This window comes from Ambystoma mexicanum, chromosome 7q (assembly GCF_040938575.1).
Source record: "Ambystoma mexicanum isolate Mex_15411 chromosome 7q, UKY_AmexF1_1, whole genome shotgun sequence".
NCBI lineage: Eukaryota > Metazoa > Chordata > Amphibia > Caudata > Ambystomatidae > Ambystoma > Ambystoma mexicanum.
Genome location: NC_090941.1, coordinates 74,318,493 through 74,340,155, shown reverse-complemented (window position 1 = coordinate 74,340,155; position 21,663 = coordinate 74,318,493).

Here is a 21,663-nt window from a genome sequence, read left to right as displayed (position 1 = left end):
AGGCCGTTGGCTAAATAAATGGGCTATCGCCCCACATGCAGCGGATTGTACGTGCAAAGTCCAGAACTAAAGGTTGTGTCATGTGTGTCTCTCTAGGTGGCCCTGCAGCGCAGGCTCCACGGAGCTCTGAGGCTCATAATACTGGCGACGAAGCAGTCACTTGGCAGAGGAGGCCTCCCTCCCACCAATGGACTCAACGGCAGCACCCTGCCATGCTGGATGCAGCGCAGACTTGACGCATTCTAGCTGGATCTCTTAGCACGTTGGCCCACTTGGGCATGGTGAGTGGCAAGGCCCTGTTGACTCAGGAGCACAGCGGGTGAAGGAGGACGGGGGACTAGACTCTCCAGAGGAGTGCTTGTGCACTTCTGGGGAAAAAAGAAAAACCTGACTCTGGAATATTGAAAAGACAGTGTGGGTGAGCTCTGATGGTCTGCCTGCAGCCCAGGCCCATCCTTCAGAGCAGTTTGCTTTTCCAGAGTTGAACGTGGTGCCACTGCATCACTGGTGTGACATCTCGTGAGCCTGGATGGTGGCTCCTGTGGGCAGTGCTTGTGCTACCACGTGGGTGTGCCTCTAACTCAGCACAGGATCAACTGGGAGTGACTGTCGAGCTGAAGATTGTGCAATGGCTGATGATGCGGGAGTGCCCCCTGCCGCTGCCCCAGCGCCCAGACAACAGGGATCGCTGGCACCCTAGGTCAAATTTGATGTCACTGGAACCCCATCCAATCTAGACCCAAAATGGGTATGGTGGTTGGAAAGACTTGAAATGTACTTCGTCGCACTGAGGGAGGTGGATGACCACACCATGCAGTCGACTCTCTTATACTCTCTTATACTCAGCGGGACCAGCAGTATATAAATTGTTCAAAACACTACGCCCCATGGACAATTCTTCCAAAGCCGCCAAGAATTTGTTTAGTGAATATTTCACCTCAGTGGTGAATCTAGATTATGAAAGGTCTGTCATGTGTTCAGCAAAGCAAATGGAGGATGAGTCCCTGGATGCTGTTCAAGGCCAACCCAGGCATCTGGCCACCTCATGTGCATGGAACAACAAGGAGGAGGTAGGCCGCCAACAACCAATACAGGGCTACTTGTCCATCAAGATGAGACGGGTAAATACTGAGGGAGCCTGGCATTACGTTAGCCCGGATCCTTGAGATGGGCAGGTCTCACGGACTGGCAGAGGTAAGGGCTTCAAAAATTAATGCAGCCATGAAAACGCTCAAGTTGGAAAGAGGCATGCGCAGGTACCTGGCAGTAAGCGTGGAGGCCCTTCAAGAAGCCCACATGGTCCAAAAAGGCAAAGGGCCAGTGACTTGGCCGTGCTCCGGTGTCAGCCACGATATCGAGGGGTCTTGCTAGATTGCGCTAACAGCCCAGTGACGGTCACCCAAGTGGCGCAGATGGATCCAGTAGTAGACCGGGCAGAATATCTGGCAGAGAATGATGAAGATGAAGACGTATTTTTTATCCCCAGCGTGAAGCAGTTCAACACAATGAAAAAACGCCAGTCCAGGTGCGTGGTGAGCATGAAAGGAGACAGTGTCCCTGTGCAAGTGGACACAGGGGCATCCGTTAATGTAATGGTCCACTCACAATTCCAAGGTGCGGATATTCACATTTAGGTGGAAATTGCCCATTCCGCTACATGGAACATTTGTGTCAGAAGTTAAGCACAAAGAAAAGACGATAAGGGCGAAGTTCTCTGTCACCAAAGTCAGCAGTGATTTGCTGTTTGACTGTCTGGCTAGGGAGGTCCTAGGAATAGTGGGTTTTGCTTTTGGGATATACCAAGAAGATGTCCGAATGTTGGTAGAAAGGTGTGCTGACGTTTTTGAGGGGATCGGTAAGCTGAAAGGTGAACCAATTTGTTTGCAAATCGATGAATCGGTGCAGTCTGTGGCATTAAAGCACCAGAGGATCCCATTCCATCCACAAGATCTAGTGAAGAAGGAACTGTACAATCTGGTTAAGTTGGACATAATTGAACCAGTGGAGGACCCCACCCCATGGGTTTCACCTACTGTGGTTGTTGGCAAACCAAAATAACCAAACTCGGTACATATTTGTGTGGACATGCGCCTCCCCAATAAGGCCATCAAGCGGGAGAGGCACGTTACACCTACCATTGATGATATTGTTGCAGACCTGCAAGGGGCTGTGTTTATTTTCCATATTGGACCTGAGAGCAGGGTACCATCTGTTAGTCCTGCAACTTGACTGTAGGTATATCACAACCTTTACTGGGCACTGTGGCCTCTACCTCTAAAAGAGACTCAGATTCAGGGTCCCTTTAGAGGCTGGAGTCTTCCAAAATGCAGTACGAGGGGTACTGGCTGATATCCCTGGTACCTTAAATATCAGAAATGATGTACATGCTTTTGCAAAGACAGAAGGGGAACACATGGAGGTTCTGGAGGAAGTGTTTGAATGGATAAGATCACTGGGGTTGACTCTGCACAAAGAGAAGTGTGAATTTCTGAAAAGATGTCTGGAATGTTTTGCTTTTTTTGTTGCAGCAAGGGGGTGTTTCTATCAAGGATATCAGACTGTGTAGGTAAATTATCAGGTTTAATTGTGATGTCTTCCTCTCCACTTAAACACAGAACGTCTCCAAGCTCCCCTTCCTCCTCACCTGATGTAGAAGAGTAGTTCAACTTCTTCCTGCATGTGTGACGAACGTGGGCTTTGTTCTTCAGTAGGTAGGGCCGGCCTCGGAAGGAAGCCACTGTGACTCCGGGTTGGAATCAACAGAGACTCCCCTCCGCGACAAGCAGCACAAAGCAAGGGGAAAAGCCTTGCGGCACAAAAACCCCTCCGGAGCGGTGAATACACGCAGGTCCAGGAACAATGATGGGAAACGCTAATAGCGCAGCAGGTCAATGGAAACACACGGAACGATCAAAGGCAGGTGAGATACATTTCCGAATGAAGTGATATGGGAAGAGAAACTGGCTGGACATAGAAACAGGAAAGAGGTAGATTAGGGTGAATGGTCAGAAAGTGACGAGGATGGCAAAACAGGCAGAAAGAGGGAAAGAGGAAACAAGGAACAGGGGCGGATCACCACCAAGGGAAATACAATGGAGCGTAAGCAACAAGGGAAAGACGAGAGTTGCAACGCACCGGACTGCCGAGTGTAAGATGGTAATATACACTCGGCGGTGGCCATCTTTGGAAAAAACTAGACCGTCAACAACATCTAGGGAGAATACGTGGCGGCACAGTTTTATGGCGGCCATGTTTCCACCTGTTCCACAACCGCCAGGAACCCGCGGTTGTGACAGTATGCCCCCTTCCAAGGCTGCTCCCTCCCGGCTTACTGGGATGAAGCCTGTGAAACTTCGCAACAAACGGGATGCATGTACATGGGTCTGGGGTTCCCAGGTATCTTCGGATGAAGGATATCCTTTCCAGTGGATCAGGTATTTAAGACGACCTCTGTGATACCGGGAATCTCGGATGTGGGAGACTTCATATTCATCAGAGACCGGATCCGGTAGAGTGTGAAGTTTGCGAGTACTTTGCTTTCTGTTGTTATGCACAAAGGGGCGCAATTGAGAGGAATGGAATGTCGGCTGAATCCGACTAATGGTTCTTGGTAATCTGAGACGATAGGCTACTGGGTTGATCTTGTACAGTATCTCAAAGGGCCCAATGTACCGAGGAGATCATTTGGATGGACGGACCCAACGGGGAAAGAACTTGGTAGATAGCATAACCTTGGTGCCCTTTTCCCATGCTGGTACTTGGCTCCGATGTTTGTCAGCTTGTTGCTTGTTCCGTCTATTGGCCCTGAGAAGACTCTGTTTGGCTGTGTTATGAGCTTCCTTTATTTCGGCTAGGGATGTTTCTATGGATGTATAAGGGTCTCAGGCCAAAAGGCGGGTACTATGGATTGAGGGTGGAAACCATAAGTACAATAGAAAGGGCTAACACCAAGTGCAGCATGAACCGAATTGTTGTAGGTGAACTCAGCGGTAGGGAGTAGGGACACCCAGTTGTCTTGTAGTCGGTTGATAAAACCCCTTAAGTACTGCTCTAGGGTACCGTTTAACCTTTCAGTCTGGCCATTAGTTTGCGGGTCAAAACCTGAAGACAGAGCTCTCTCGATTCCCAGCAGTTTACAAAATGCAGCCCAGAACTTTGAGGTATATTGGCTGCCACGGTCAGACACAATCTTTCTGGGAAGACCATGCAGCCTAAACACATCCTTCAGAAAGACTTCTGCCATCACAGAGGCCGAGGGTATCTTTGATAGTGGAGAAAAATGCGCCAGTTTGGAGAAAGAGTCCACTGTTACCATGATACACGTACACCCTTGGGAAATAGGTAGGTCCACGATAAAATCGGTAGAAATGTGCTTCCAAGGACCTGGAGGGATCTGATCTTGTTGTAGTAGGCCGATGGGTCTTTGCGTAGAGTGTTTGTTCTGCATACAGGCTAGACAAGTCCGGATGTATTCCTGAGTGTCCGCTCTCATGTTGGGCCAGTAGAAGGACCTTCTGAGCAGTTCTAGGGTGCCCCTCATGCCTCGATGACCCGCTACCTTTGAATCATGACACCACCGAAAGGCTTGTTGTTGGAGGTCATGAGACGGAAGGATTAACTTCCTTTGAGTGACGTATAGACCGTCTTTCATGTCAACCGGTAATTTACCCAAGTTCAGGGTTGACCCTTCCGGGGAAAGATACGCTTCCCTAACCTCTTCCAAGAATGATGACACTGTAGATACTATCTTGGTATGAGGAAACATTAGCTCTTTCCGGTAGGCCGGAGTGTTTTCTTCTCTTCGAGACAAGGCATCTGCCACCTGGTTCTGAGAGCGGGGAATATACGTGATGAGAAAATGGAATTGGGCAAAGAAATGCGCCCATCTGGCTTGTCGAGTGTTGTAGCATTCTTGTTGTCTTAGTATCTGTAGATTTTTATGGTCCGTGCGTATCGAAAAGGGATGTAAGCTCCCTTGGAGCAAATGCCTCCATTCCAGACAAGCCAATTTCATGGCCAAGAGTTCTCTCTCAATAACGGAGTAGTTTTTTTGGCTAGGGTTCAAAGCCTTAGAAAAATAGGCTATAGGATGTTCCCAGCCCTGGTTGGTATGTAGGAGAACAGTGCCTACAGTGGCAGCAGAGGTGTCGGTTTCCAGAACAAATGGCAGACGTTGGTCAGGCTGCCTTAGAATGGGAGCGGTACAGAATCTGTTCTTCAAGCAGGCAAAGCTATCCTCGGCTTCTTTAGACCAATGGAAAGGCGTGGAGGATTTCTTTAACAAAGAGGTGATCGGAAGAGTGAGTCTGGAAAATTCAGGAATAAACTTCCGGTAAAAATTTGCCAGACCAAGGAACCTCTGAATCTCTTTGATCGACGAAGGGGAGGGCCAGGCAAGAATGGCTTCTACCTTCTTGGGGTCCATGGTGATTCCCTTTTCCGACAGAATAAAACCCAAGTAGGAAATGGAGGATTGGGCAAAAGCACATTTTTCTGGTTTGACCAGCAGGTGATGTTGCTGCAGTCTGCGTAATACTTCATTTACTTGAGGGGTATGATCTTCTGTCTGGCGGGAGTAAACCAAGATATCGTCAAGATATACCACTGTGTTGTGACCCAACAGATCTGAAAATATGCGGTCCATGAACCTTTGGAAAATCGAGGGAGCGTTAACCAGTCCGAACGGCATCACCTGATATTCGAATAAACCGTAGGGAGTGCGGAAAGCCGTCTTCCATTCGTCGCTGGTCCTGATTCGGAGCAGATGATAGGCATTCCATAGGTCAAGTTTTGTGAATATCACTGAGCCCTGGACAGCTTCCAATATCTCTGAGATGATGGGCATGGGATAACGGTCCTTGATGGTTAATTGGTTTAGACCTCTGTAATCTATACAGGGTCTCAATTCTTTGTAGTCCCTTTTGGGTATACAAAACAAAGAGGCTCTTGCCGGTGATCTGGATGGCCGGACAAGTCCTCTGGTCGGTGAGGAGGTAGTTCTATGGGTTGTTGTTCTTTAAAGACATCAGCAAACTCCTTAAAGCAGCCTGGGTTGCAATGGATAGAGCTCTTTTCTGTAGCACATACCGTCTTGACACTCTCAAACAAGGGTCCTGGTAGGCACTTCTCTTTGCAGTATGCAGAATGAAAGCTCAGAAGATTTTTCGTCCAATCTATAGTGGGGTTATGTCTTCGGAGCCAACCGATCCCCAATATAACTGGGAAATGGGCTGCGCGGATGATGTTGAACTTCATTACTTCCGAATGCTGTTGGATGGAAACATGCACTTCCTCAGTGGTATGGGTGATAAGACCGGAGCATAGAGGGGTACCATCTACTCCCTCTACCTTCTGGTCTTCTTCTTTGGCGATTCTGTGTAGACCCACATTATCAGCCCATAAGATGTCCAAGAAATTTCCTGCAGCTCCACAATCTAGCAGAGCCTGTGTCTTCATCTCCTTTCCTCTGAACTGAAGTAGGACTGATACCACCATCAAACGTTGATCATCAGAGGACTTGGCGGACGTTACAGAAAGTGTTGTGTAGGAATTGGAAAACGCCCCTCAGTAGTCTGTCCTACCGGTTACTGACGGCGTTCGTTTCCCGATCGTCTGGGGGGTACGTCGGGGCAGTCTCTCAAGAGGTGGGTGGGTGAGCCACAATACAAACAAAGGCTGCCCTCCCGTCTCCTCTTCGTCTCTTCAGCCGTCAAGGGGGCTCTAGTAGTGCCTATTTGCATAGGTTATTCTCTGGTAGGTGGACGAGTAGCAGGTGAGGAGGTCGAAGGGTGAGGCTCTAGAAAAGGACTTGAGCTGCGAGTCTTCTTCCTTTAATTTTTCCATTCAGTCAATCGGAAATCAATCCTCACCACGGCCTTTATTAGATCGGAGAACGAGTCGGGACGAGGAATCCGGGCAAGCTCGTCCTTTAGCTCATCTCACAAAAAACCCTCCGAAATATGGTGTATTGGGCATCTTCTTGCCAGCCTGCCTCTGCCACTAATCTCTTGAAGGAGGATATGTAGGAGAGCAGGTCTGAGCTTCCTTGACGCACATCCAGCAGGTCTTCACTTGCTATGTGAGCGCTTTCAGTACGAAGGAAATGTCTGCTTAAGTAGGTCCTTGAATGCAGCAAAGTCTTGAACCACTGGGTCGGACTGGGAGACTAAAGGAGTAGCCCACGCTAGGGCATTCCCTGTCATGTGTGTTATCATGAATCCCACCTTGGTATGGTCTGTGGAAAAGGCGTGCTGTCTGAAAGCGAAATGTATGTTGCACGCTTCCAGGAATTCTTTCACTTTCTTTTCAGAGCCGTCGAATTTGCCAGACACCAAAGGCAGAGGGGGGAGATTGGTGGTTTGCTGTTCTCTGGCAGCTACTCTTTGTTGGAGAGCGGCATTGTCTGTCTTAAGGGCTTGTACTTCCAGGTTAAGGGTTTGTACAGCCGCCACGAGTTCCTGAAGCTGTTGGGGAGTTGCCATGTCAGTATTATGGCGTTGCAAGCTATCAAGGATGTCAGACTGTGTAGGTAAGTTATCAGGTTTACTTGTGATGTCTTCCTCTCCACTTAAACACAGAACGTCTCCAAGCTCCCCTTCCTCCTCACCTGATGTAGAAGAGTAGTCCAACTTCTTCCTGCGTGTGCGACGAACGTGGGCTTTGTTCTTCTTCAGTAGGTAGGCCCGGCCTTGGAAGGAAGCCACTGTGACTCCGGGTTGGAATCAACAGAGACTCCCCTCCGTGACAAGCAGCACGAAGCAAGGGGAAAAGCCTTGCGGCACAAAAACCCCTCCGGAGCGGTGAATACACGCAGGTCCAGGAACAATGATGGGAAACGCTAATAGCGCAGCAGGTCAATGGAAACACACAGAACGATCAAAGGCAGGTGAGATACAGTTCCGAATGAAGTGATATGGGAAGAGAAACTGGCTGGACATAGAAACAGGAAAGAGGCAGACTAGGATGAACGGTCAGAAAGTGACGAGGATGGCTAAACAGGCAGAAAGAGGGAAAGAGGAAACAAGGAACAGGGGCGGATCACTGCCAGGGGAAATACAACAGAGCGTAAGCAACAAGGGAAAGACGAGAGTTGCGACGCGCCGGACTGCCAAGTTTAAGATGGTAATATACACTCGGCGGCGTCCACCTTTGGAAAAAACTAGACCGTCAACGACGTCTTGGGAGAATACGTGGCAGCACAGTTTGATGGCGGCCATGTTTCCACCTGTTCCACAACCGCCAGGAACCCGCGGTTGTGACAGTTTCAGCTGACCCAGCTAAAATGAGAGACATTCAGGAAGCCAAGGCACTGGACAATGTTTTTGAGGTCCTCAGCTTCTTAGGTGGTGATATACTGTGGAGGCTTTATCAGAGATCTGGCCACCATATCGGGACCATTGAGGAACCTCACAAAAAAGGGCATGCCATGCAGATTGTCCCCACTAGAACAAGCAGCCTTTGAAGGCATTAAGGCAACCCTTACGGCAGACACCATGATGGCATTTTTTAACCCGGACAAGCCCATTTGTCCTGGTTGCAGTACTCACTCAATTGGACAGGAATGGCCACGTAAGACCAGTTACTTTTGCGAGCAGGGCTTTATCCGCAGTGAAACAGAGTTAGTCACAAATTGAGAGCGAGACCATCGCAGTGTTGTGGCGTTGCAGGCATTCTCATGTGTTTATCTAGAGGAGGCCTGTGACCGTCATAACTGATCACAAGCCTTTGATCTCAATCCTGGCAGGATCCTCCTCCAAAACCCCCGCAACAATCGAGAAATGGATGCTGTTGCTGCTGGAGTACAACGTGACTCTTGTGTACCGCCCCGGACACAACAATATGACAGACAATTTGTCCGGGCATCCCCCACAAGGTGAAATGTCATCAGAGCAGGAGGTAGAGGAGACTGAAGACCTCATTCATCTCATAACAGAGGCTGGAATGCCTAACTTAGTGTAGATAGATGAGCTGAAAAAGGGGTCAGAGAAGGATGATTGTTCCAGCATCCTGAGAGATGCCATCAGAGAGGGAGACTGGAGATGGGTATTGGCCATCCTGGACAAGAGGACAGAGACTGTGGAAGGTCAGGAGTGAACTCACATTCACAGATGATGGTTTGGTACTATGAGGGTCAAGGATCGTGGTCCCAGTCCATTTGATTCCCATGCTTATTGAGCAGGCTTATCACGGGCACCAAGGCTTAGCAAAAATCAAATCTCAGATGTGAATGAAAGTGTGGTTCCCTGGACTAGAAGACAAGGTTGACAAGATTGTGATGAGTTAGTTTCAAGGTGAATGTATTGCTATGTTTTTCATTTCAATAACGGCTATACATTTGAGCTAGCTTCACCAAACGGTAACTTCAAACTTTAATAAGCAAAGTGTTTTTCCTGAGTCTACACTAAAGCCCAAACTGTTGGATTTGGCAAGGCTTGTTCTTTAATGATTTACATTGACATTTTAACATTGGCTATACATTTGAACTAGCTTTCTCAACCAGTGACATCAAACCTTTAAAAGCAAAGTGTCTTTTTTGCACCTAAGCAAAATCCCAAACTGTTGAATTTTAGCAATGCTTCTTTTTTAAGGACTGCATGGTAATTGTAACACTGTCTGTGTGTCCGGAAAGCCTTCTTATGCCACCATATTTGCCCCACAATTTGTTGACCAGCTATAAATCGTTTTGTTGCATGAAACTTAGTAAATAACTGAAAGTTAAGTTTGCGCTGGAAAAATATGTTGGACTGTGTAGTAGTTTAGCATGGGCCGTCTAGTCTGATTTTTTTTGGGGCAGAGAGAACATTTAAGCCCATGCTTCAATAAAGTAAAAACTGCAGTGGAATTAAGAGCCCCTCTCTCAGTTCCAGGACGGCAGCCCGCTCACCACTTCCTGACACACCGGCGATGCATTTCAGTGCAAACAAGTTGTGTTTTTAAATTAAATCTCACCTGTGACATTTAATTGCTCTGCAGACGCTGTATAACACCTGAAAGAATGCAACTGGTGCCCTAAACGTGAGCAAAACCTAAACCCTCCATGGCCTAACTCCTTACTCCGGAATTTGCTGGGGAGACATGCATTAAACGAATAAACTTGCTGATACGATGATTGGCTTGTATTGTTCTGCATCCCGCTCAAGAGGCAGAAAGCGTCTGTGTTTCTGGATATTTTCACTTTAAGGTCAATTCTGTTCATCAACAGTTTATCCTGGAATAAAAGGTCTGCGTGTAGGCGTCCTAGTAACTCAAATATTCTACTGGTCCTGGCGTGGTGGGCTCTCTTCACGAACCCCATGTTTTCACCATACAGAACAGTGGCGTCAAACTGGAGACCGGCAGAGAGCTGCCTATCCAGGGCATTGGGGCCATCATTTAATATGCAGATAAAAAGGGGGGTCTGGTTGAACCTCATCAGTAGGGTTTAGCTGTGCCTCTCTAAGAATAGTGAGCAAGGGGTCCACGTCTGGATTCCACTAGTAACTTAGGGTGAGACCCAAAGTTACTTGAAATATGCAGATAACAAGGGGGGTCCTGGGAGACTCTCTGTCAGACATGAGTCCTGGTTACAAGAGCCTTACCCAGAGTCTTTAGCTCACTATCTTTCACAGAGAAGAAATATCCCAAACATATCAGTCTTTGTCCTGCCCTGGGACAGTCCAGCACCGAAATGCTAGACAATTCTCCTCTGAACAAGAGTACCAACAGCATCCCCAGACACGTGTTTCGGTCTGGTTGGACCTCATCAGTAGGGAGGAGCTGTGCCTCTCTAAGAATAGTGAGCAAGGGGTCCACGTCTGGATTCCCCTAGTAACTAAGGGTGAGACCCAAAGTTACTTGAAATATGCAGATAACAAGGGGGGTCCTGGGAGACTCTCTGTCAGACATGAGTCCTGGTTACAAGAGCCTTACCCAGAGTCTTTAGCTCACTATCTTTCACAGAGAAGAAATATCCCAAACATATCAGTCTTTGTCCTGCCCTGGGGCAGTCCAGCACCGAAATGCTAGGCAATTCTCCTCTGAACAAGAGTACCAACAGCATCCCCAGACGCGTGTTTTGGTCTGGTTGAACCTCATCAGTTTTTTGCTGTGAGGAAACGCCAGATCCATAGTGCGTATAAAACCTTCTGCAATAGAGGGATTCACTTTTTTACTTCACAGTGTGTTATGAAGTGGTTCACCCTGTGTTGTTTTAAAAGAATCTGTAGCAGTTTCTAAAAAACTCCTTACCAACGTCTGTACTTTAGCGGGTACTCGCCCGCTTTAAAATATGCATTTAAAAGTCATTGCTACGCTGTGCCATGTCTTGTTTTTTAAAGCCTCAAGATAGGTGTATTTTGATGGACGTCGATGGCGGCTAGAATATAATGGAAACCATTGTTGTCTCCTCGGAACTGGCTCAGATCCATAATATCTGCCTGCCATTGTTGATCGATATCAGATACCACAGTCATTCGTTGTTTAAAATATTTCCATCCGGCTTGTGTAGTGAGTAGGACTCCTGATCTGAAAGCCACATATTGAAATTGCCCCTTGGCACATTCTCACCATTGGTTTGCTGTTTACAATACATGCTTTCAACCCCTCCATAGCTACCAACACACCCTTCGTCGCAATATATTCTGAACAGCTTTACGCCGGACTGCTTGTTGCCAGACATGTTCACTCCATAACCGCTGAATATAAAGACACACCTTGTCTGCTTGCCCACTTGTTGACAGGGTGACCTTGTGCGCTATTAGATCCCACTATAAGAACCTGGTAAAGCGGAAGAAAAGGCCTTTGTAATATCTGAGTGGAATAGTTTAATTAGTGCCCATGAGAAGGGGGATAGCGGGGCATTCTGGAAACTGGTCTCTGGGGCTGGACATAATAAAGGATCAGTCTTGTAAAACAGTATTACTCCAGATGAGTGGTCCAGGCACTTTTCAGATCTTCATGGAGGGGACCATGATTATGATGTAATGGTTAGATCAGTTTCAGACTGGCCAAAAAAAAGAGAATTTTTCTATTGTTATAGAGGAAGTTGTGAATGCAATAAACTCCCAAAGGTGCGAGAGGGCATCTAGTCCAGATAGTGCCTGCAGATTTCTTTACTGACAAATCTGTTATTTGTGATCCTGTCATTTGGAAACCTTTTACTGCATGCATACATTTGAACACCGTCCCTATCTCAAGGAGGAATGCAGAAATCATCCCACTATACAAAAAGGGTGGGAAAGAATCCTTGACCAATTACAGGCCTATTTCTCTACTCAACACTACTGGAAAAATCTTTGTGAAGGTTATCCTAAAACATATTCAGGATTTGGCCGATGAGAATAAAATCCTTCATTCTATACAGGCATGGTTCCAGAAAGGTAGGGGCATGGTAGATCAAAGTTTCTGGGCCTCATTACATGGAAGGCGGTAAGGGTTAACGGTCACTGTTAATGGTAACCCTTACCACCTTACTACGAGGTCCCTTTGCGGGTTGGTACTTTAAAGCCTGCTTTTTAGCAGTCGTTAAAAACCTACCCGCAAAGGGACCAGGGTGCTAATTACGGTACCGCAATTTGCAGTACCGTAATTAGCACCTTCCCCATTCCCATTATGCCCTATGGGGCAAAAATGGGAATGGGGAAGGGCAATGGGGGAAGGGGGAATTACCGCCCCGCCAACCTTGGAATAGGGCGGTAATTCCCCTTTCCTCCAAAGGGGTGCCGGTATTTTACCGGCATGGACCAAGGTGCGAATAGCACCTTGGTCCACCGCCTACCGTGTAATGAGGCCCTCTGTCTGTTAATGCTCATACAGAAATACGCCGTCCTGTGGAAGGTGAACTTTATATGCTATTTTCATCAACCTCATGACGGCTTTCAATGGGGTTTCACGTGGGAGGTTGTGGCAGGTTTTACAAAGACGAGGAAAGCCCTTCAGTCTTTTAGCTTTTTTGCAATCTTTGTACACCTGAAACAAAGCAAGAGTTTATTTGCTATGGGCTAGCAGGAGAGGTCATAACGCTGTTTGATCTAACCCAGGGGGGCGAGGCAGGGATGTGTCCTCGCCCTGCTCCTATTCTGTATATATATTGAAGAAGTTAATAATACCCGGTGCAAGGAATGTGGGGATCCGCCCTAATTGGGCTCTGAAATCTTTCCAGCCCTCTTCTTCACAGACAATGCCATGTTCTTGTCAACAACACCACAGGTATCTTTGGAGTTGTTTGCGAGGAAGTGTGGCGACCTTCTGCTCACTGTAAACAGGAAAAATCAAATCCATGGTGTGCCAAACATTGCAAATTAATGGCTAATGTAGATGGACATGTTCTTGAGCCGGTGACTTTCTATAACTTTCTATGACTTTCTATAACTACCTAGGGGCCAGGTTCAAATGGGTCTTGATCCTCACAGGTTATGAAGGCTTGTACAAACCTGATAAAATACAGTGGGGGAGTGGGAACATTTGTCAATAATCATGTATTAAATGTTTACAAGAAGCAGGCAGTTATGTCAGCCACCTATGGTGTGGAAATATGAGGTTATGTAAAGGTTTCCGAATTATATAAAGTTGAAAATAATTCTGAAAAAAAATCACTATGTCCAAACAGAGGACCCCAAATGTCACCGTGCACATGTAGTTTGACCGGTGTCCAATTAATATTGAACTCCAAATGAAATCAGTGTTGTACTGGTTGAGACTAAGGTACATGCTATCCATGTCCCAATACTGTGATGCTCTTGTTCTTCTGCTAAATCTGGATGGAGGCAAGGGCCTAATGTGGGGCAGACATGTGAGTAGCTCTCTGTTGGACCTTAATGAAAAAGAGCTATGGCTAAATCAAACCCTGATTAATAAAGCTGTATGTCGCAGCGTGAGGAAAAAAATAAGAGTGCAGAGTTGAAGGACTATGATAACGTACTGCCAGCAACTGGAACTGGGACCTGCCTATCTAACTCAAAAGGATGAGTTTGGTTATGATACATATCTGAACTTTTTGGAACCCATCTTGATTTTCACTTGGGGATTTTGAGGTCGGCGTCCTTCACGAAATCTTGGAAGAGGGACGGAACAGGCATGTGTCCTTTATATGCTTCTGCCATGGAAACTGTATGCCACTTTCTACTCTTTTGTGCGAAATCCAATGCATTACGGCCTTTTTATCGGAAGCCAATACTGAGAGCAGCAAGATTAATGACTGTGTCTGATGCAATTTCTTGTTTGGCTAATTCACAAGATCCGATGGTTGTTGGTAGTATTGCAAAATATATCCATCGGCCCTCGCTGGTTGGCGAGACCAAAGCTAAAGTGGGAACTATGTGCTTGGGGGTACTACGTTTGTAATTGTTTAATCATGGTATAAATACTCATTTTAGGTGAAGAGGTGTATGATAAATTGCCATGCAGGGCTGCAAGTTATTCTCTCCCTGTATCAAGAGTGTTATACAGGGTTGCGAGTTATCCACTCCCTGTACCATTGTCCTGTGGTTCTTTCATTTTTTATGAAAATTGTTTTTAAGTCTTCTTGTTATTAACATTTCTTATCTACACACTGTATCTATTAATGATTCTTATATTTATGTGTTTCTTTATGGCTTTGAGCCAAATAAAGATTAAATCATCATCATAAAGACACAACTAGCTTTTATATACAACAGATTTTTATTAGCATTTAAAACATCAATTTGTATTCAGATTTTAATCACATTAAATAGTTTGGGTTATCAGATGCTGTACAGTTATCCTTTGGCTACAAATTCTGCCGTATCAGCAATTACCTCATACACACATTGGCGTTCAGGTGTTCAGTTTTTATTTCCTGATAATAAACATAATTCATATAAATTATCTACATTCTAAATCTTCATAGGTCAGTTTATGGGGCACCATGCACATTGCTCAGATGTACTAGCTTTGATATACTTTATCCCCCCACTTGCGAACAGTTTTCTGAATGATGCATCTTTTTTTGAATTTGTTTTTATTTTTCAACACTTGTTGGAGTACGTGCAATTTAATATTTATAGGAGTTGTTCAAGCAGTAGTACAGCAAAAGACTTATATTATGTATCAATTGGACATAAAATGGCAAGTTATCTGAAGTACAGTCATTAATACAAAGCTAATTGATGGCAGCACAGCTTTTGCTAAGTATATTCGAAATTCTGACCAAATGTCTTTGGGGCGGCTGATACTTGGTAGCAGAGTAATAAACAGTTCTTCGTTATCATTCGTGCAGATAACATACTGTAGCCATGCCTCCCATGTGGGCGGTTTCTTCCAAGTCCCTTTCATTAGCATCACTCTTTTAGCCAATGACAATCCCAAATTTGGAAACCTGCTCTTGGTAATCCCCATCTTAACCGTTTAGCCCAGCATACAATCACAAAAAGAATGATGTTTCTAGCACCCAACAGACACCCCTGTTTAAACTGCTTTATTTTCAATAGGTTTTAGACATGCATCGTTCTGACCCATTCCCAAACTGTAGCTGGATTAGCAGCAGTATTAGGCACATCATTCCTACACAGTGATTAGGGCTGAACATGTAATATATTTTATGTTGCGGGTTATCTGTATAAGATATTTCCAAACATTTGTCAGCATCCTGTTGGGGATCGTCAATTTTATGCATGGAACATCACCTGTGCATGTTTCAACACGTTCGCTGTGAAGTCCTGAGTAGCTAGGATATCAATCCAGGTCACAGCCTTTTTTTGGCCAGGACAAAATAAGAAAAGAACCAAGAGGGGTCAAAGGAAGAGAAGGGATTAAAAAACAGAAAGCAGATCTCCGAACAGGAGACTTTAGTAATCACCATCTCTAATCGACAATTAAGCGGTCTTGAAACACAGGTTTTACTAAGAGGACTAAGCTTCGTGCCCACATTTGGAACTAACTTTTTCAATCCGGATAATGAAATTGAGAGCATATTTTGCAGACATAGTGATGGAAGAAAGCCAATCGACTATCCAACACCTTGAACTCAAGCCCAAGAGCACTTTTTCACCACCATTACCACATAGAACTATAGATGTCTTCCATGAAACACTATTAAAAGCACTAAAGAAAATATCCTATAGCGCACCAAAATACAGGAATTTGAACAAAAAGGATTTAACGATCATTAGGAACCTTTATGAAGACAACACCATTGTCATCCGTCCGGTAGATAAAGGAGGTGCGTTAGTTATTCTAAATATCAAAAACTATGAAGCAGAATGCTTAAGACAGCTGAATGACCAGAATATATATGGCATATTACCAAACAATCCTACACATGATAGTGCCTGATATCTGAAAACTCTATTGGAAATGGCAGAAAACAATGATTGGATTAATGAGAAAACAAAGGACTTCCTCACACAAAACTATCCAAAAACTCCACACTTCTTCTGCTAAAGAGCCACAAATCTATGACTCATCCACCTGGACGTCCCATAGAGGTAGCCACGAACACCATTCTGAAACAATGGGCAATTTTATCTTGTAACAGTAAACTACAAGCTTTTTTCAAAGACAAGACTATCTTCGCATTACAATGCAGCAGCAATTTAAGAGATCTTTTGATCAAAACAACACCAAAACATAGAGACAACATTCAGACTAAGAAGAAAGGAACTTTCCTCTGTATTACATGTGGCAACTGCAACAGAATCATAAAAGGTGATTCTGTGACACAGCCCAGAACAGGGGAGAAGATCACACTTCAAGTTTATTCAACATGCAACTCCCAATGTGTCATATACTCAATGAAACGCATACTCAACAAGACGTGGACTCCCTGCTTACTGTGCTCAGAGAGGCACAGCTTCACCTCAGTGATGAAGCCCAACAAGGCTGAAACACGTGTATGGGGTTGCTGTTGGTACTCTTGTTCAGAGAGGAATTGCCATAGCATTTCGGTGCTGGACTGCCCATGTGGGCGGGACAAAGACTGATATACAAATGGATATTTCCCATCTGTGTGTTATCTATAACCTGTTAAACTGTTAACTGTTCACTTCTCAACACCATAGTAATCATATAGTTTTAGAAGCAAAAAAGATCTCACCTTGGCAGACAGCTGAATATCAGATGGAAGAGCCAATGCCGTAAGTGAAAGCTCCCCCAACCGAGCTGTCCCTCCCTACCCGGAGGTAAAAACCCGGAGGGAAAGGACACGACCGTCAGGGAAACCCTCTGGGGAAGAAAACCCTGGATGAGTCTGAGTGCCGGTGAAGGGATAGCCGTGCCGATGATTCTCACCAAGGACTGGGATGGTACTGGAGGCAGGATGGCTTCCTCTAGTAACAGAGAAACAGAGGGGTTGAAACAAGATTTCTTAAGAGAGAAGGGTAAATAGGACTAGATAATAGCGCAATAAGGAAAGGAGTCCCTCACCTTTTGGCGTGGCTCTAATTCAGCATCAGAGGGAGATTCCAGCCTACCGGAACTGGAGCAACTAGGAAACAGGATCCCAAAAACGGACAGAGGGGTAAGTAAGGATGACTTTTGGGAGAAGTATTTCCCCAATGATCGAAGAAAGGAACTCACTCTTAGCTGGTATAAGGAGAGAAGCAATGCCTAGAAGGCGGGGAGAAAGGGAACGCGGTCGTCTGGAGTTAGCAATCGAGGAGATTGGGTGAAGAGAGCCCACAGAGAAGACCTGAATGGAACAGAAGCACAGAGTTAGAGATACCAGGTGAGAGGATAGGTCAGGGAAAGAATGCAAAACACTAGGAGCACCTAGAAGTGAACTCACGGAGCGCCCGCAACAACAGTATTGACGCAAAGGAAACCCAATCTCTTTTCCGTATAAGGAATCATGTGAGCGATCCCTGGCGCCTCTTGCGGACGTGCAGAGACTGAACCGCTGCTCTCCGCCCAGGCAGTACAGCGGTCCTCCATCTTGGATGTACACACTCTGGTCAATCTGCATAAGCGGCTACGGTGCCAAAGGGACCAATGGCCAATATGTGTAACACTGTGAAAGGTACAGTGAGCAAAAAGCGTGTGCTGCAAACTCTCATCTCAGAACAGGTTATCATGCCATGTTCTTTCTGGAGAGGAGCGCCTGCTACCTTTTTTGAAATATTTGCAAGGAACTTGGAGTTGGTCACCCTGAGTTACCTGGAGGCAACCAGACGTGGACTCCCTGCTCACTGTGCTCAGAGAGGCACAGCTTCACCTCAATGATGAGTCCCAACAAGTCTGAAACACGTGTATGGGGTTGCTGTTGGTACTCTTGTTCAGAGAGGAATTGCCATAGCATTTTGGTGCTGGACTGCCCATGTGGGCGGGACAAAGACTGATATGCAAATGGATATTTCCCATCTGTGAAAGGTACAGTGAGCAAAAAGCGTGTGCTGCAAACTCTCATTTTAGAACAGGTTATCATGCCATGTTCTTTCTGGAGAGGAGCGCCTGCTACCTTTTTTGTAATATGGAGATTGAACAAAAATAAAATTGAAAGACTTTATTGTACATCAATCAGGCATCATTACTGGTATTTATGAGTGAATGACTATGAAATAATTGAATACGATTCTGAAATACGCAGTAGTGTTTACTACATCCATTGACAACCTCAGGTCTGGTGAAGGTTTCACCAGACAATTATTTTTGTCCGTTTATTTTCACCGGTGTAGTGTACATCAGAGATGTGATGGTCGTCATTAAGTTACTCAGAACCGTTACTACAGTAGCAACTATTCTATATAGAAGTAGTGCCCACCCTACCTCTTCTTTGTTTTGCCACAGCCGATGCGTCTGCATTGTCTTTAACGCTATTGCCCTCCATAAGCAAAATACATTCTTTACACAGGCTGTTATTCCAATCCCCCAGGTTTTCAATTTGATTTGAACAGCAAACACAATAAATATTGATTGTCTGTGCTACAGCTTGGCTCTCCTCATCGTCCTCCACTTGATCAGTTAGAGGCAATAAACAAAGCATAAACACATTGTTTTAACTATGGCTAGTTGCCACGCTCCTACAAATATAAACGTTTGCTTTAAAAATGTACCCACCAGCTGGCACGCTGTCCAATATACAGTCCACATGGGCTGCCATTTTTCCCAAAGTCCCAGTGGGGTGGCGTCACTCTCTGTTGTCATAACCCCATCATTCTGCATGACTATGCACTCTTATCTGCTATCTTCAGAGTTCACTTCGCCGGACGATGACCGCACAGGCTTTACACCATCAGGGCTGCTCGAGCACCATGTCGTCACCCGAGGTAGCCATTTTCAGATTCCCCGTAGCCACAGTGAGGATTGGCAGCTCGTTGCTGCCTTAAAGTGTAGCCATGTTCTCACCGGGCTCCCCTGCTCCCCCTTCTCAGTCCGACATCAAATACTGTGAGTCCTCCATCGCATCAAGACCCATAAGACAATAAGGTCTATAACTATTATTGGAATCGCCAGATCTTCTGGGGCTGTATTCCCCACGTCATAACTGTAGCCGTTCATAATTGCAGTTTTCCTGGATTCCCTGCTGAATAGCCCCTGGGAAGCTGGAAGAGTGCATGTTTTCCCGAGGCCTACAATAACAGCTATATGTCCGCGTTATAAGCCCCAGCTGCATCATAGTCTTAGAACTGCCCCTAAGCTCTTGGCCACTTTATATAAAATGTATATAAAAAGTATATTAACATTTTGGGTGTCATTTTGGGTTCCTATAAAATTCATATAAAATGTATGTTAATCATTTTGGGGCTCTTATCAGTTATTTACAAAATGTATATCAACAATGTTGAGGGTCAATACAAAAATGTATATAAAAAGTATTGGGTTCTTATAAAATGTATATAAAATGTGTAGTAAACATTTTTGGGGTTTTTATAAGTTTTATGTCAGATTTATATCAAATATTTGAGGGGTCAAAATAATGCATATAAAAATGATTGCGAGTCAATCAAATGTATGGGAGTTCAGGGGGTGTGGAAAGGGGCAGGGCCACCTGTCAACTGAAACGCTTGATGAAAGGTATCCTACCCTAATACTTTCATAAACATTCCCAAACTGTGAAGCAAATGCTTCACAGCACAGGTAGGTGGATTTATTGCAGCCCATTCTTGTGATCTTGGACAGTTTCTGCACTCATCTCTTTTGCTTTATAAGTAGGAAGGCAATCGTCCCTAGGGAACGGAGGGTTAATCATAATGCAGTCTTTAAATCTTCATATTCTAATTTATGTGCTTTATGAGGAGGAAATCCGATATAATTCTGCACGTGTCCAGCCAAAAGTATTATTAATCTAGATAGCTATGCTAAACACCTTTGTAGGTAAAAAAACAGTGCACTACTTATTGTCCACATATTGGAACACACAAACTTGTTTTCTATATACCACATCCCTTATAAAGGTTACTTATGTATGGGATTTTGAAAGCCACAATCTTGTCAGGAAGCACTGGAGCACTGTTCATACGGGACACACCAAGAGGGTTGTATGGTGACAGATAAAATAGTATTTCAAGAAAAAAGAAACAACCCTTCCTTACCACTGACTGACAGGCAATGGCATGTAGGATTGACACACAGTGCAGGCAGCTTACTCAGAAACAAAATGGTGAGCCACTGTGCTTACTTTTTTTATGTGCAGATTAAGCACTGCCTATTAATATTGCCATATTTGCTGCAGATAGAAGCAAGGATTAAGAGGTAGGAGAGAGGAGTACAGGGGACAGAAGGAGAAAGGAAGGTCTGTTTTGGTACACGACTGTTGCAAAAAATGAAGAAGGAGGACAAGGGCAGAGTTCCGGGATATAGATACAGATTTTGTGGCCACGAAGGAGGTAGGGGAGGTTGGGATTTTGGGATACAGAACCCTGGGCGGGGGAGCTGGTGAACCAGCTGGGGTCTGCAACCTTTGGCTCTTGGGATGTTTTGTACTACAAATCCCATTATCTCTCACTATCAACCATGCTGGCTAGGCTGATGGGACTTGTAGTCCAAAACATCTGAAATGCCAAAGGTTAAAGGACCCTCAGTTAAAGAAAAGTAAGATAGATTGTAGTGGTCGCTCTGGCGTTTTCTCAACCGGCCTGGTGCCATCTCGGGGCAGTTGGAGGCCCAGTGTGAATGCGGGTGCTAGAGGACCATCCCAACTTCTTATTCCAAAAAAAACCTTCTCTGTTTTCCCTTTCGCTGACCGTAGCAATAAAACACCCATGTCTGTTTTTTGTAACTGTGGGCCTTCTGCCGTCTACCTTCGAGCGATTATATTCTGTCAAACTCTTCATACCGTATTTCGCAAATAGGACTTATTTCGTGCATGCATAAAGTTTACAGCTTTTTAATATCATTTCGATTTGCATGTGCTGCACAAACCGGGATCATCAATGCCCTTAGACCTGCATATAAAATGTGAAAATCATAAAAATAATCTAGTTCACTTAATTTATAAAATGCCAAATGTCATCAGTCTTAGTATATCTCTTAACGAAGATTTTAAATGTCTTCATTTTAAATTCATGTATTCTAGATGTTGAAACTGTTCTGGCAGCATAGCAGTGGATGTTTTTTTGTATCTAAAGGCAGTAAGTGTTTTGCACAATATAGACGACAGACTTGTTTGCTACACGTTAATGAGCTCTAGAGCAGGACGACGTTATTTTTTGAGATTTCCAATCCAAAGAGTACGATTTGGATAACCCAATTTCTTTCATTTGGGTACAAAGAATTCAAGATTACGTCACACCA